Consider the following 14,105-nt stretch of genomic DNA (forward strand, 5'->3'; position numbering starts at 1 on the left):
TACTTGTTTTGCCATGAATTTCTGTTATAAACAGATCACACCGAAAGAAGCTGACATCAATTTTCCCAAAGAAGCGATAAGGCCTCTATCCTTTATCCGTGCCTTGACACTTTATTCAACAGAGGCCTACTGAAGTGCGCATAAACGGGCAACCATCAAGTAAACATGTATAAAATTACAAATATGTACAAAATTACAGCTGGTAAACCAAAATATACCCCTTCGCACTAGGGGGCTAACAAGAATCCGCACAGTGAAATTCTACTCTCAGGGTTAGGCAAAGTGGGCGACCAACACCAAAGCCCTTGCTCACACCGGTAATATGTGAGATTACATCTAACCAAATACTGTTCCACTGCCTGTAACATAATGTGATAACAATCCACTATTAGAAGCCTATTGGCTTTGCCATATGCTTTTCACAATAAACAAACTACGCTAGCAAGGAGTAAGGAGTAAGGAGTTCAGACAGATGGAAAACTTCCACTCTGCTGTTACAAAAAAATATTCATGAGCTGAATGAATGAATAAAGTAATGCCCCATTGCATTCTAATTGGTCGCACTGACATAAAACTCTATTGTCAACATTAGGAGAGCGAAACCTAGGAGCAGGAGGAAGCATTAGGCAGGACATGCCACATCAATATGCTCTAAACGGCTAACATTTTTATTCATTGCTTATTCAATTGATAATATACTCCAAAAGTGGATGTAGTTACCAAGTTTGCCATTCGGCCAAGCTAAGAACACTTTAGGGCATGTTGCACCTACTGCCTCCCCCACTGAATGGAAAGAACAGAATGACTGTAAAGGCTATATGATTTTGATGCCGTGGTGTGAGATGGGTACTCAATCTAACGCAAGCACAATCTGGATAAAACCAGTGTATCATTGTGGTGGTTATGAGGTTGGGAATACTTCTAGGGGGTTTTGTGTTGGCATAATATTTGTCCAACGTTTTCTACCTGGGTCTGTATTTGGGACTCCAGGGGAGTGTTGGAGTGCTCTTACCCTTGTATGCGTATTATCCAATTTAACCATGCCTTCGATGAGGTGGTGGGGTATTTTCCAATTACTAATCACAGACTTACAAGCCGCTGTTAGGAGACTATCTAGGAGTAATATACCATTTGTAGATCTTACCTTGCCCTCCGACTTTTTATCTGGCCAATCAGGGCTGTCAATGCTTTCAAAGAAGTGGAGCTCCAGGCAAACAACAACATTTGGGGGACAATTTTTTATACCCATCCAAGCCGATATAAGGCAAAGGGGAGACGGGACGTTAAACAACACAAACGTTGCAGTAAGGAGAATGATGGTAATTTCATGTCCAGGAGCGAGAGAATGGTATTACCCCAGTAAAAAAGAAGAGCAAGAAGGAGAAGATTTCTCTCAAACAGTGGCATGACGACAGGGCAGCTAAGAGGCAAATCGAGATGGGGTGAACCAAATAATTCAAACACAGCATTCGCAGCTGACAGCGCTTTGCACCAACAATTGACGATATGCAGGATCGGGACCGTGTGAGTCACAAAGGACAATGGCCCGCAGTAATAAAAAGAAACCTGTGCAGGACAATAATTAAAGTCAAAACCATGAAGGTTTATTGAAAAATAAGATTCAATACAGAAAGCAAAAAAGCAAAATGATAGTTAAGACCGTTCTATTGATTTATGAGCTCTATTTATACTGATCTAAACTAAGTAAAAGATCAAATGGCAAACTGTTACAGAGTCTGCCTTGATTAAAGTGAGCGAAAGGTCGGTCAAGGGTCTGAGAAAGACTAATGTAATTCAATAACAAAGGCACGTGCTCGATAGAAGACGCTGAAAAATTCAGCAACATTTCAAACTACAAAGTCAGCAAGAAGATCGACATGAAGCCTGCCTCTGGAGAATAGGCAAAAAGTTCTGACATACATCCCAAATAAGGCACATATTATAGATACAGAGTAGTATGTGATGTGAAATGACACTATATGGCTGAATTAATAATGTTACATGACAAAAACCAATCAACAATGCCAAAATTGTGTTACATAAAACCGATTTCTCAAGAGACCACCCAAAATATTAAATAATAATGATGCCCTTTAGCCCTACATACAGGGGAACTTAAACGGCACAGATGAACTATAAACCTTTAAAAATTGAATGAACAAACAGTAGCGGTCTCAGGCAGAAAAAGCCTTTTTTATTTCGACACTACGAGAACATCTTCGGCTTCCTTCAAAGGCATACCATTGAATAGCATTTATCACGTACAAGCAAACAGCACTAGAAAACCAATCCCATTTCGAATTTTGTATGTAAAAGGAAAAACACAGAAAAACATGCGCATGTGAAGGTTTAAAAGCCAGGTTTTTTTCAGCAACTTTAATATAGGCATCCGTGCAAACAGAGAAAAAGCCTAGTAAATTGTAGTTTTGCGGCTTTAGTAATGGTAATTGTTGGAAGGCGTTCCCCGGGGAGGCTGCGGAATGCGTTCCTGACCACCCGGAGGCCCACCTTTCCCAGAGTTAGGCCGAGCAAGGGCGGGGAGGCCCTTCCTGGAAGGGTCTCGTACCTAGGATCGCACATGCTGCGCTTACTCTCTTCGGATAGAGGGACACCACACAGTAATTTGTTGTAAGACAATAGACTTTTATCGTTAGTTGTCAGGGATCTTTATGATCTGGAAGGCAGGTGCAGAATTGATGCCACAAGCGGCAGCGATCTCGTGATGAGGGGTAAGGGGTAGCGGGACAGTCTTTGAATCAGTGTCTCTGCGGAGTATCCGGCGCACAGCTCTCCATCCTCAAGCTGAGGGGATGTTGCGTCTCTCGGCAATCTCTGCCGATTCTCTTGGAGGAGCGGGCCGCGAGTCACTCAGCAGGCACCGGAGGTTCGTAGTTCGGGGAGCCGCGACGGCGTCAGCAGGGCTCAGATGGTTCAGAGTTCGGGGAGCCGCGACAGCGTCAGCAGGGCTCAGATGGTTCAGAGTTCGGGGAGCCGCGACAGCGTCAGCAGGGCTCAGATGGTTCAGAGTTCTTCGGTTCGGGGAGCGACCGAGCCGCGACCAGGTCAGCAGGCTCTCGTCAGTCCAGGTCTTCTCTGCCTCCCGTCCCTTCCGCACCCCTTGTTATACTTCCCCTCCTCTTTGAAGTCCGGAGTCCTCGCCGAGAGGGGTCTGGGTGCCTGGGGCGGTGTGTCGGGGCTTCCTGTCGCTCGGCCCTTTGATCTGTTCAGGTGGGTCCGGGAGGGACTCCAGACGCCCAGCAGGCGAGGCGGCCGCTCCCCGGGGGCCTGGTGGTCGATCGAAACCTCCCTCGGGGAAGAGACCAGAGGTGTGACAGGGTCGGCGCCTCTCGGTCTGGTTTGGGGGGTTTCGCTCTCCCTCGGCCGGGCATGCGTGTTGGGGATCTGGCCGGCCCTCGGGATGTTGGGCAATGGGGGCCGGAAGTCTGTGACATCGAGGATCGGTGCGGTTGCAGGGTAGCTTGCTGGTCGGGAGGGCCCACGCCACGAGGCCGGTCTCACACGTGCCCCCCCCAGCTGAAAGGCGGGGAGAACTACCCATCCACTTGGGGGTTCTCCTCGCTGAAGCGGAAGAATCGGGACAGGCCGTCCGCGTTGGCGTGGTCCGTCCCGGGGCGATGTTCCACAGTGAAATCCATCCCCTGGAGGGAGATGGACCAGCGTAGCAGCTTGGGGTTTTCCCCTCGCATCTGCATCAACCACCGCAGGGGTCGGTGATCTGTTTGTACTCGGAAGTGTGTTCCGAACAGTTAGGGCCGTAGCTTTTTGAGGGCCCAGACTACTGCGAAGGTCTCTCTTTCAATTGTGCTCCACCGCTGTTCTCGGGGCAGCAACCTTCGGCTGATGAAGGCTATGGGCTGATCTATGCCTTTGTCATCGAACTGTGAGAGGACTGCCCCGATGCCGTGTTCCGAGGCGTCCGTCTGGACCACAAACTCCTGGGCGTAGTCGGGGGCTTTAAGCACCGGAGCCGTACACATAGCGGCTTTTAGGGCGTCGAACGCTTTCTGGCAGGGGGGAGTCCATTGTACTTTCTTGGGGTGTTTTTTGGAGGTTAGCTCTGTGAGGGGGCCTGCGATGCTGCCATAGTTCTTAATAAACCTCCGGTAATAACCAGTGAGGCCCAGGAAGGCCCGGACTTCCGTTTGGGTCGTGGGGGGTTCCCAGGACAAGATGGCGTCGATCTTTGGCTGGAGGAGGGCGACTTGTCCGCTTCCCACCTAGTGCCCCAGATAGGTTACGGAGCCGTGCCCAATTTGACATTTGCTGGCTTTGATGGTGAGGCCGGCCTGGCGCAGAGCCAGCAGGACTTGTCGGAGGTGCTCGGTCCATTGGGAGCTGAATACCGCTATATCGTCGAGATATGCTGCGCTGAACCCCTCTAGTCCGGACAGGACCTTGTTCACCAGCCGCTGGAAGGTGGCCGGGGCATTCTTCATTCCAAACGGCATCACCCTAAAGCGGTAGTGCCCATCCGGGGTGGAGAAGGCGGAGCGCTCCTTGGCTCCCTCGGTGAGGGCAATCTGCCAGTAACCACAAGTTAGGTCGAAGGTGCTGAGGTAGCGAGCGGCCCCGAGGCGGTCAATGAGCTCGTCTGCGCGGGGGATAGGGTGAGCGTCCGCTCGGGTGACTGCATTGAACCCTCGGTAGTCCACGCAAAACCTCAGCTCGGGGGCGACACCCGGGGTAGCCGCTTTCGGAACCAGGACTACCGGGCTGGCCCAGGGGCTGTCGGAGGGTTCAATCACCCCGAGGGCCAGCATCTTCGCTACCTCGGTGTGGATGCAGGTTCGGACCAGATCAGGGACCCGGTAGGCCCGGTGTCTCACTGGCGGGCTGTCGCCGGTGTTCACGTCGTGGACACACCAGTTGGTGACCCCAGGGGTTAGGGAGAAGAGGTCCGCGAACTGCCTTAGTAGCTGGCGGCAGTCGTCGGACTGTTGGGCTGTGAGGGCGGTTGATAGTCTCACCCCCTCCACGGAACCATCGGCCTCTTTCGCCCCCAGGGGGTCTGGAAGGGGCTCGGTGTCTTCTTCGGCCCCATCGTCGGTGGCCAGGAGTAAACTTAACTCCGTCCTCACAAAGTGGGGTTTGAGGCGCTTCACGTGGAGAACCCGGAGGGGGTTCCGCGGGGACTGCACATCGACGAGATAGGTGACTTGGCTCTTCCGCTCGACCACCTTGAAGGGTCCAGTCCATTTATCTTGGAGGGCGCAGGGTTTCACCGGGGCCATGACCCAGACTTGTTGGCCCGGCTGAAACACGACCAGCGTAGCATTCTGGTCATACCAGCGCTTCATCTCTTCCTGGCTAGCCTCGAGGTTCGCCTCTGCGAGTTCTCGGAATTTCCGGGTCGGAGCGCCAAGATGTATCAGAACACATCCGGAGGGGTCCCCCGGAGAGTCGTTTCCCAACCCTCCTTGACCAGGCTCAGGGGTCCCCGGACGGGGTGTCCATATAGCAGTTCGAATGGGCTGAACCCCAGGGATTTTTGTGGAACCTCCCGGTAGGCGAACAGGAGGCATGGGAGGAGGACGTCCCATCTCCGGCGTAGAGGTTCTTCAAGGCCCATGATCATTCCTTTCAGTGTCCTGTTAAAGCACTCGACTAGGCCATTCCCTTGGGGGTGGTACGGGGTGGTGAACTTGTACGATACTCCGCACTGCTGCCAGAGGGACCTCATGTATCTGGAGATAAAGTTCGTACCCCGATCACTCACGACTTCGCAGGGGAACCCCACGCGGGAGAATATCCCCATCAAGGCCCGGCCAACCACGGGGGCCGTCACGGTGCGGAGGGGGATGGCTTCGGGGTAGCGGGTGGCATGGTCCACCAGGACGATGATGAACCGGTGGCCCTGGGCGGTCTTGGGGTCCAGCGGTCCCACGAAGTCGATTCCTACCCGCTCAAAAGGGGTACTGACGACGGGGAAGGGTTGTAGCGGAGCCTTGCGCTTCCCCCCACTCTTTCCGCTGGCCTGGCACGTGAGGCAGGACTTGCAGTGGGCCTCCACATTCGCTCGCATCTTGGGCCAATAGAAGTGGGTGACGAGTCGCTGGTAGGTCTTATCTTGGCCTAAGTGTCCGGCCAGGGGTACATCATGGGCCAGGCCCAGGAGGAGACTTCGAAAGCGCAGGGGTACCACCAGTACTCGGGCCGATCCCAACTTGGCCGACTTCTGTTCGCTGTACAGGAGGCCGTTTTCCCAGTATACCCAGTGGGTGCCGGTCCGGTCGCCTGCTACTTGGGCCTCGGATTGTTGTCGGGGTCCAATGAGGGACGGGCAGGTGGATTCTTCTTGGCAGAATTCTTCTCGGGAGGGGCCTCCTTCGCAGTGCCACTGGGCCATTTCCGGCAGGTCCCCGAGCTCGGTCAGGGGTTCGGGGTCGGGAGGCACGGACCCCGCGTCGGGAACGGTCGCTTCGTCCGGCAGGGGGTCGTTGGCCTCGGGTGGCGCATCCTGGACCTCGGGGATGGTGGCGGTGCTTAGCGGCATGGCCTCTCCCCCCTCGGAGGAAGGCACTCTGAGAGTCATCGAGCGCGTGGTGGCGCATACCCATTCGGGTAGGCCCATCATCTCGAGATGGGCTCTTCGTTCCACTTGTCCCCACGGGGAATTCTCATGGTCGTTGCCCAGGAGGCAGCCCACAAGCTGGGAGGTTCGGACCGCCACTTTTAACTTGCCGGTGACTCCCCCCCCCCATTCGAAGGGGACTAGGGCCATCCGGCAGAGGCTCTCGGATTTGTCTAATGATATGACGGGACAAAAGGCGCCGGACAGAATCTGATCTTCGGAGACCAGGTGACAATGAACCGCCGTGACACTCGCCCCCGTGTCCCGGAGGCCCTCGACGCGGTGACCGTTGACCGTCACCTGCTGTCGGTACTTCTTCGTGTTGGCGGGCAGGGACGTTCCGGGGACCATCTCCCGGTCCCCTAGGGAGACCAAGGCCATGGCGGCTGGTTCCCATTCTTCGGAGTCTTCCATCTCTTCCCCCAGGGCTACGGAGGCCATTTGTCGAGCCGGCGGGGTTGTTGTGGCGGTTCGCTGGTACATGGGACATTGAGGGTCGCTGGCATAGTGTCCGGTCTGTTGGCAGCGGAAACAGGTGATCCTCACTCGGGGCCCCGGCCTCCCCGGTGGCCCGGTGCTGGCCGGAGGTGGAGCTGGAAAGGGCGGAGGTTGTCCTCTGGGGGGGCTGAGCGGGGATCCCCCGGGAGTTCCCTTGGCCGGCCTTGATTCCCTCCGCCCCTCTGGCGGGGGGGTCCCTGACTGTGGCAACCGTAGTCTCCCACGGGGCCCCGGGAGGCCCGGGTGTTTACCCACCGGTCAGCCTCGACGGCCAGTTTTCGAGGGTCTGTGAGTTTGCTGTCCAGGAGGTGCTGGCGCAGCTCTACAAAGCAATTAGCGAACAAGTGTTCCCATGCGATTAGGTCGAACAGCTCCTCAAAGGTGGAGACCTTGCTGCCCTTGATCCACCCGTCCAAGGCCCGGCTGTAAAAGTTCACGTACTCCACCCAGGTGGTACCGGGTATCTTCTTGCAGTCTCTAAACCGTTGCCGGTACATTTCAGGGGTGAGCCCATATCTGGCTACTAGGGCCTCTTTCATGTGACTGTAGGAGTTCATCACCGTGGAGGGCAGGTCCAGCAGGGTATCTCTCCCCTCGCTCAGGAACCGGCCCCACAGCCCAGCCCCCAGTCTTTCTGCGGGACTCGGTGGGAGGTCATGGCGACTTCGTAGGCTTTGAACCATTGCTGGATGTCGTCGTTCTTATAGTATTTCTTCACCACATCTTTGGGGATGTGGACCTTTGGTTCCACGGTGGAGGAGAGGGGTTGGGTTTCCAAGGGTCTGGCCTCCACATTCTTAGCCTTGAGCTCGATCTCTTTCAGGCTACGTTCGTGCTCCAGTTGGAGTTTATTTTCTTCGTGTTCTCTTTGTCGTTTCTTTTCCTCGAGTTCTCCTTGTAGGCGTAACTGTTCCACCGCCAGCTTCTTTTCGGCCAGTTTTAGCTCTCCTTCGATTTTTAATTTTGCTAGTTCTAGTTCGTGGTTGCGACCTCTTTCTCGGTCCGCTAGTTCCTCTGGGGATAGGCCCCCCTCGGGGACGCCGTTCCTCCCCGGGGTGCTTTGTGGTTTGTTAGGAGGCTCTCCTTCTGTTTGTGTCCGGGGAGTTCCCGCCTCGACCCAGGTTTTTAATGCTCCCTGGAAGTCCTCTTTCGTGCTTAGTCCGGTGGTAGCGATTCCAAGGTCTTTGCAAAATTGTTTCAGTTCTCGGTGCGTATAAGATTCTAACTGGTCCTCTTGGAATGTCGTGCTTGGGTTGGTGCCTGCGGCACCTAGGGAAGTTTCTCCTTCCATTTCTTCTTGGTAGTGCGTCAGCCGTCTACTGCACGATCTCTAGGTGTTGGCTCGGATCCCGTCGCCTGCCACCAAATGTTGGAAGGCGTTCCCCGGGGAGGCTGCGGAATGCGTTCCTGACCACCCGGAGGCCCACCTTTCCCAGAGTTAGGCCGAGCAAGGGCGGGGAGGCCCTTCCTGGAAGGGTCTCGTACCTAGGATCGCACACGCTGCGCTTACTCTCTTCGGATAGAGGGACACCACACAGTAATTCGTTGTAAGACAATAGACTTTTATCGTTAGTTGTCAGGGATCTTTATGATCCGGAAGGCAGGTGCAGAATGGATGCCACAAGCGGCAGCGATCTCGTGATGAGGGGTAAGGGGTAGCGGGACAGTCTTTGAATCAGTGTCTCTGTGGAGTATCCGGCTCACAGCTCTCAATCCTCGAGCTGAGGGGATGTTGCTTCTCTCGGCAATCTCTGCCGATTCTCTTGGAGGAGCGGGCCACGAGTCACTCAGCAGGCACCGGAGGTTCGTAGTTCGGGGAGCCGCGACGGCGTCAGCAGGGCTCAGATGGTTCAGAGTTCGGGGAGCCGCGACAGCGTCAGCAGGGCTCAGATGGTTCAGAGTTCGGGGAGCCGCGACAGCAGGGCTCAGATGGTTCAGAGTTCGGGGAGCCGCGACAGCGTCAGCAGGGCTCAGATTGTTCAGAGTTCTTCAGTTCGGGGAGCGATCGAGCCGCGACCAGGTCAGCAGGCTCTCGTCAGTCCAGGTCTTCTCTGCCTCCCGTCCCTTCCGCACCCCTTGTTATTCTTCCCCTCCTCTTTGAAGTCCGGAGTCCTCGCCGAGAGGGTCTGGGTGCCTGGGGCGGTGTGTCGGGGCTTCCTGTCGCTCGGCCCTATGATCTGTTCAGGTGGGTCCGGGAGGGACTCCAGACGCCCAGCAGGCGAGGCGGCCGCTCACCGCGGGCCTGGTGGTCGATCGAAACCTCCCTCGGGGAAGAGACCAGAGGTGTGACAGGGTCGGCGCCTCTCGGTCTGGTTTGGGGGGTTTCGCTCTCCCTCGGCCGGGCATGCGTGTTGGGGATCTGGCCGGCCCTCGGGATGTTGGGCCATGGGGGCCGGAAGTCTGTGACATCGAGGATCGGTGCGGTTGCAGGGTAGCTTGCTGGTCGGGAGGGCCCACGCCACGAGGCCGGTCTCACAGTAATAATAACTTAGTCATGCTAATAATAACTCAAACTCACAAATAAACAGTATTTCAATTAATAAATTTGCTCTAACCCCAACCGGTGTGCGATAAAAGTGTGAAATTAATTGAGAAGCGTTCGATGCTTGTCAATGAAGTGTGGGGAGACACTACACTTAGTGCTGACACACACAACCGAGCCCCCGAAAATATGCGGGGACCTTCCAGACTTTTATTTTGTCATCTTTGGAGTTTTACAATCGTGTACTCCACCCGGCGGTATCAGAGCGCTTTACATATTCACCAGCTGCATTACAGACGGACATGTTCATTGTGTTCTGCAGAGAGTTGCACAGAATCACAGGCTGTTGAGCGCCCCTGGGAAACTCGAAACCGTGTTCCAAACCTTCGAGGCCGTTAGGCCACATCATCTCAGTGGAGCAAGAAAACCCTGAACATAGCTAGAGACAAATTATTATAATATGCAACATTTGCTAACATATGATATAACTTAACTAACCAGTGAGGCGCTTCAATGCCAGATCAGGGCTATGAAGCGCTATACAAATGCACCTACAGTAGAATACACCGTGGTCTGAACTCAGCGCAGCTTTTACCTTGACTATATACTAATCGGCTGTATCCTGCAATGGAGCCAAAGATCTGTCACTCTCCGGTAAGCTATACCACAGAAGTTCATGGTAGTCAGATCAATGCACATTTTGCCTCAAATATTTTTTTTCCTAGAGCTGCACACACGCGCTTCACTTGCAGCAGCACTGAAAGAGTCAACGTTAAAAACGTGAAAAGGTGTTCGGCTGTCCAGCAGTATGCTTTAATCTTTGTTTACATAAAACGCCATAACAAGCAACAGATGAGAACAACTGCTCCGGCAAGTAGTGATGAAAGAACCATATGGACAGTGTCGTACTTTGAAATTTGGGACCGCGTAGGAGGCAGGGCCCTACCCCTGTCTATCCCGGTATTAGCGAACCGCGAATGGTCAATGCGGTATGTACAAGTGCTTCGTGTAACGTTTTAGCTATGAATGCACTATGTATACGTTATTATACATTGACTCCGCGGGTTCCATCTTAGAGCGGTGGCCATCTTATGGTTGCCCTCACATAGGCTACATATCATGAAGCAAATACGGGCCTTTTAGAGCACATGTGCTTTCCTTTGACTTTTCTGTGACCTGGGCAGCTTGGCTCCGCTGCCCCAGGTCAGTCCGGTCTCACGAGCTCCCCGTCCTCTGGCCACCTGTGATTAGCATCAGGGCTTGACACACCATAAAGCCTTTACATTAAACACGAGCCTCCAGCTAATCTCTTTCACACCTGACTGTTCCTGCTCTATGGCTTGTTTTCCAAACAGGAGATGCTCATGTTTATTGGGGCCTATCGATATCTGATGTGGGATCTGAGCCTTGCTGGGTAAATAATTGCGGGCTGGCTTAACTGGAATGTGGGATGGTCATCATGACTCTGCCTTTTCGTTTGAAATGTATACATATGAATGACCATGCCATAAAACAAGGAATGTATGCCTGAAGCAGGATATTTTGTATTTAAGGAGAAGCCCGTTTCTGTAATTTTAAGCAGTCTCCTAAGAACATACACGCTGTTGTACTTCTTGGATACCTGTAATTGGTCTGCAGCCAATAAACTGATCTCTGACTTCACCCAGAAGACTCTGTGTTTCTGTAGGTCTGAAACAGGAAGAACCCGAAGTCATAGGGTGTGTTCCCCTGCACCGCTGGGCTTAAAATTCCCAGTACTGCAACAACAGCCATGGTATGCAAAGCGTCGAGTCCACTGCAGCCAAGAAAGCAGAGCCAGCCGTGCGGCCGCCAAAGTGAAAGTAATCGCGGTAAAGTGCGGCGCACGCGCACATGCCCCATAGCTCTAGGCTGGCCTGGTAGCACTTTTTGGTGCCCTCTCAATAAGTTTTACCAGACCAGCGCATGCGCTGGGTCAAGCGAGACCTAAAAAAGGAAATCGCCTAAACCCAGTGTGTTAAAGGCCAATCTCCTTATCGAAAATAGCGGGATGTATAATCCTGGAAACTTTACAGAAGTGGGCTGAAATCCATCGTAAATTGGCAGCCCTGCAATACGGCTTCCGATTCCAGATTGGGACAATAGAGCAGAGTCTCAACCTAAATATGCTCATTGGTAAATGTCAGGATTAAAAAGGGGAAAATCTATTTAGCCTTCGTCGATCTTTCATCTGCGTTTGACTGTGTAATACACGCTAAGCTATGGTCAAAATTGAAAGAAATGGGGGTAGAGTGTCCAATCATTCGCTTCTTAAGACAAATATATACGGGGTGCAAAGCCAAGGTACGATATGGTGCCGGTGGAGAATGTACTGGAGCCTTCTGCGTGGAGAAAGGGGTGAGACAGTGTCTTGGCCCCCTCCTGTTTTCTTTATATATAAACAGTGAGGGGGAGGAGCTAAAGACTTTCTGCAAATAGGTATGCGCACTGTCCCGACCCTCCTCTATGCCAACGAAGCAGTTCTTATCGACTGTACCCCATTGGCCCTACAGTCGCTGCTTACTCACTTTGCCGAATACATGAAGAAATTGGGTCTCCTAGTTATTCAATCTATAACCTTCATTATGAAGTGTGGGAAGAATAGTAAGAAATATATAACAATAAATGCAATAAAGATCAGTCCTTCCGACACTTTTTCTTATCTTGGGGTCCTATTTGACAAAGATGGGCTATGGAACAAGGCGACTGAACAGTAAAATCCTCTTTAGCAAGGCCTGTTGGGCCCTTAGAGGCTTTGCAAGACGACTGGGCACCAATCCTCCAGATATGATGATCTATAAAGCGAAATGCACTACCAAAGCACTTTATGGGGCGGGTTTATGGGGATACAGGAAATGCATAGAGATGCAAGTAATTTTTTAGAAACCTTTTAGCAATCCCCAAAAGTATGTCCGTATATGTACTCCACTCTGAACTCTGTGCCCCTTTTCTTACAAACCTAATTAAGCTAGAACCGATTCTGTTGTGACACAAAATTTGGACTTCACAATACACAGATCTCAATAGAGCAATAATGACTGACTTAAATTATTTGCGTATAGGTGTATTCCTTGGCTAGCGTTTGTCCAGTGTTTCTTCGGTGATATGGAGCATCCTGAATATTTTGAGAAACCTGGCATTTTAGTCACTATTAGCAGAAAAGTACTGAAAAGGGAGGCAATGACTCCCCTGGAAAAACTGAACTTGATAACCGAATTTCCAAAACTCTCGGTTTTAAAAAATCAACTGATATTATCCACTTATCTTATAACTGTTTAAATTCACGGCACAGGTTTGTTCTTACACGCTTAAGACTGGACATATTCCATAGATAATGCAACTTCCCTATTATGAATGATTGGTCAACAGATCTGATAAACTGTCCCTGTGTGACGATAGGATGTCCCAGAATACTATGCATGTGGTTCTCTTGTGTAAATTTTACTCTCAATATAGGAATCGGTACATTTTACCAATATTAAGACAGTTCAATTATACACAATATTGTCCTGCATATTTGTCCCTGCAATCATTGCCAACGCTAGAAATTTGTTTCAGAATATCATCCTTCTTATGGGCTGTCTTCTATGCTAGAAAGAGGATGACACTAGGTATTACATATATAATCTACATACCATGTTCTATTTGAGGGGCATGGACAGTAAGGTCTCGAGAACAAACTGAATCTGGTAGTTAACATGAAAAATACTGCATAAGTGCACTTTTACTACTTTAGGATTGTATTTGCAAAAATGTTTAATGGAAGTTCTGGCAGCTAGATGCCTTTTGGTAATCTGTGCCCATGTTTCTTTTAATGTACTTGATTGTATCTAATTTGAAGATTTTTAACATTTTGAGTTTATGAATTTTCTGCCTTTTAACATATTTCGATCGTGTTTTTCTCTTTAGTTGCAATGAAATGAAACGGATGTATATTGTCTTTTTTTACATGTGTAAACGCTTTTATAGATGTTTTGTTACGACACCGAATAAAGCTATATATATATATATATATATATATCCTGACTGTGGGCATCTCCTCACCTACCACCCTATCTTGGTGATCAATGCCTCAAACATGCCCCTCCTGCCCAGATGTACCAATTTGTTGCCCCCCAGGTGTATTACTAGGACTCCGGGGGGCGTATTCCCCATAACCAACAAGGACTCTATCATGCTCCTTGACTGTCCCAGCCGTAGCCCCCCTTGCTCATGAAAAAAAGATGTTGAAACCCACCTGGCGGGCCCATTCCATATACTTTCCTGAGCAATAATCATGCTTCAACCCTTACATAAGAATGGTCTATAACAAATACTTCAGTTTCACCTGGCCCATACAGGAATCCATCGACCGGTGCACATCAAGCTTCCTTCGTCACAGGATATGAAAACTGCGAAAAAATTTAAAAAAGATAGTTATTGGAAAAACGTCAGAGCCTTAAGCGTGTTTAGCCAAACCTAGCGCTTGTAGCAATCTGAGGACCCCCTGCCAATCCTCTGTACCGCTTGCCCCTA

Source organism: Triturus cristatus, chromosome 1_2 (genome assembly GCF_964204655.1).
Source record: "Triturus cristatus chromosome 1_2, aTriCri1.1, whole genome shotgun sequence".
Taxonomy (NCBI): domain Eukaryota; kingdom Metazoa; phylum Chordata; class Amphibia; order Caudata; family Salamandridae; genus Triturus; species Triturus cristatus.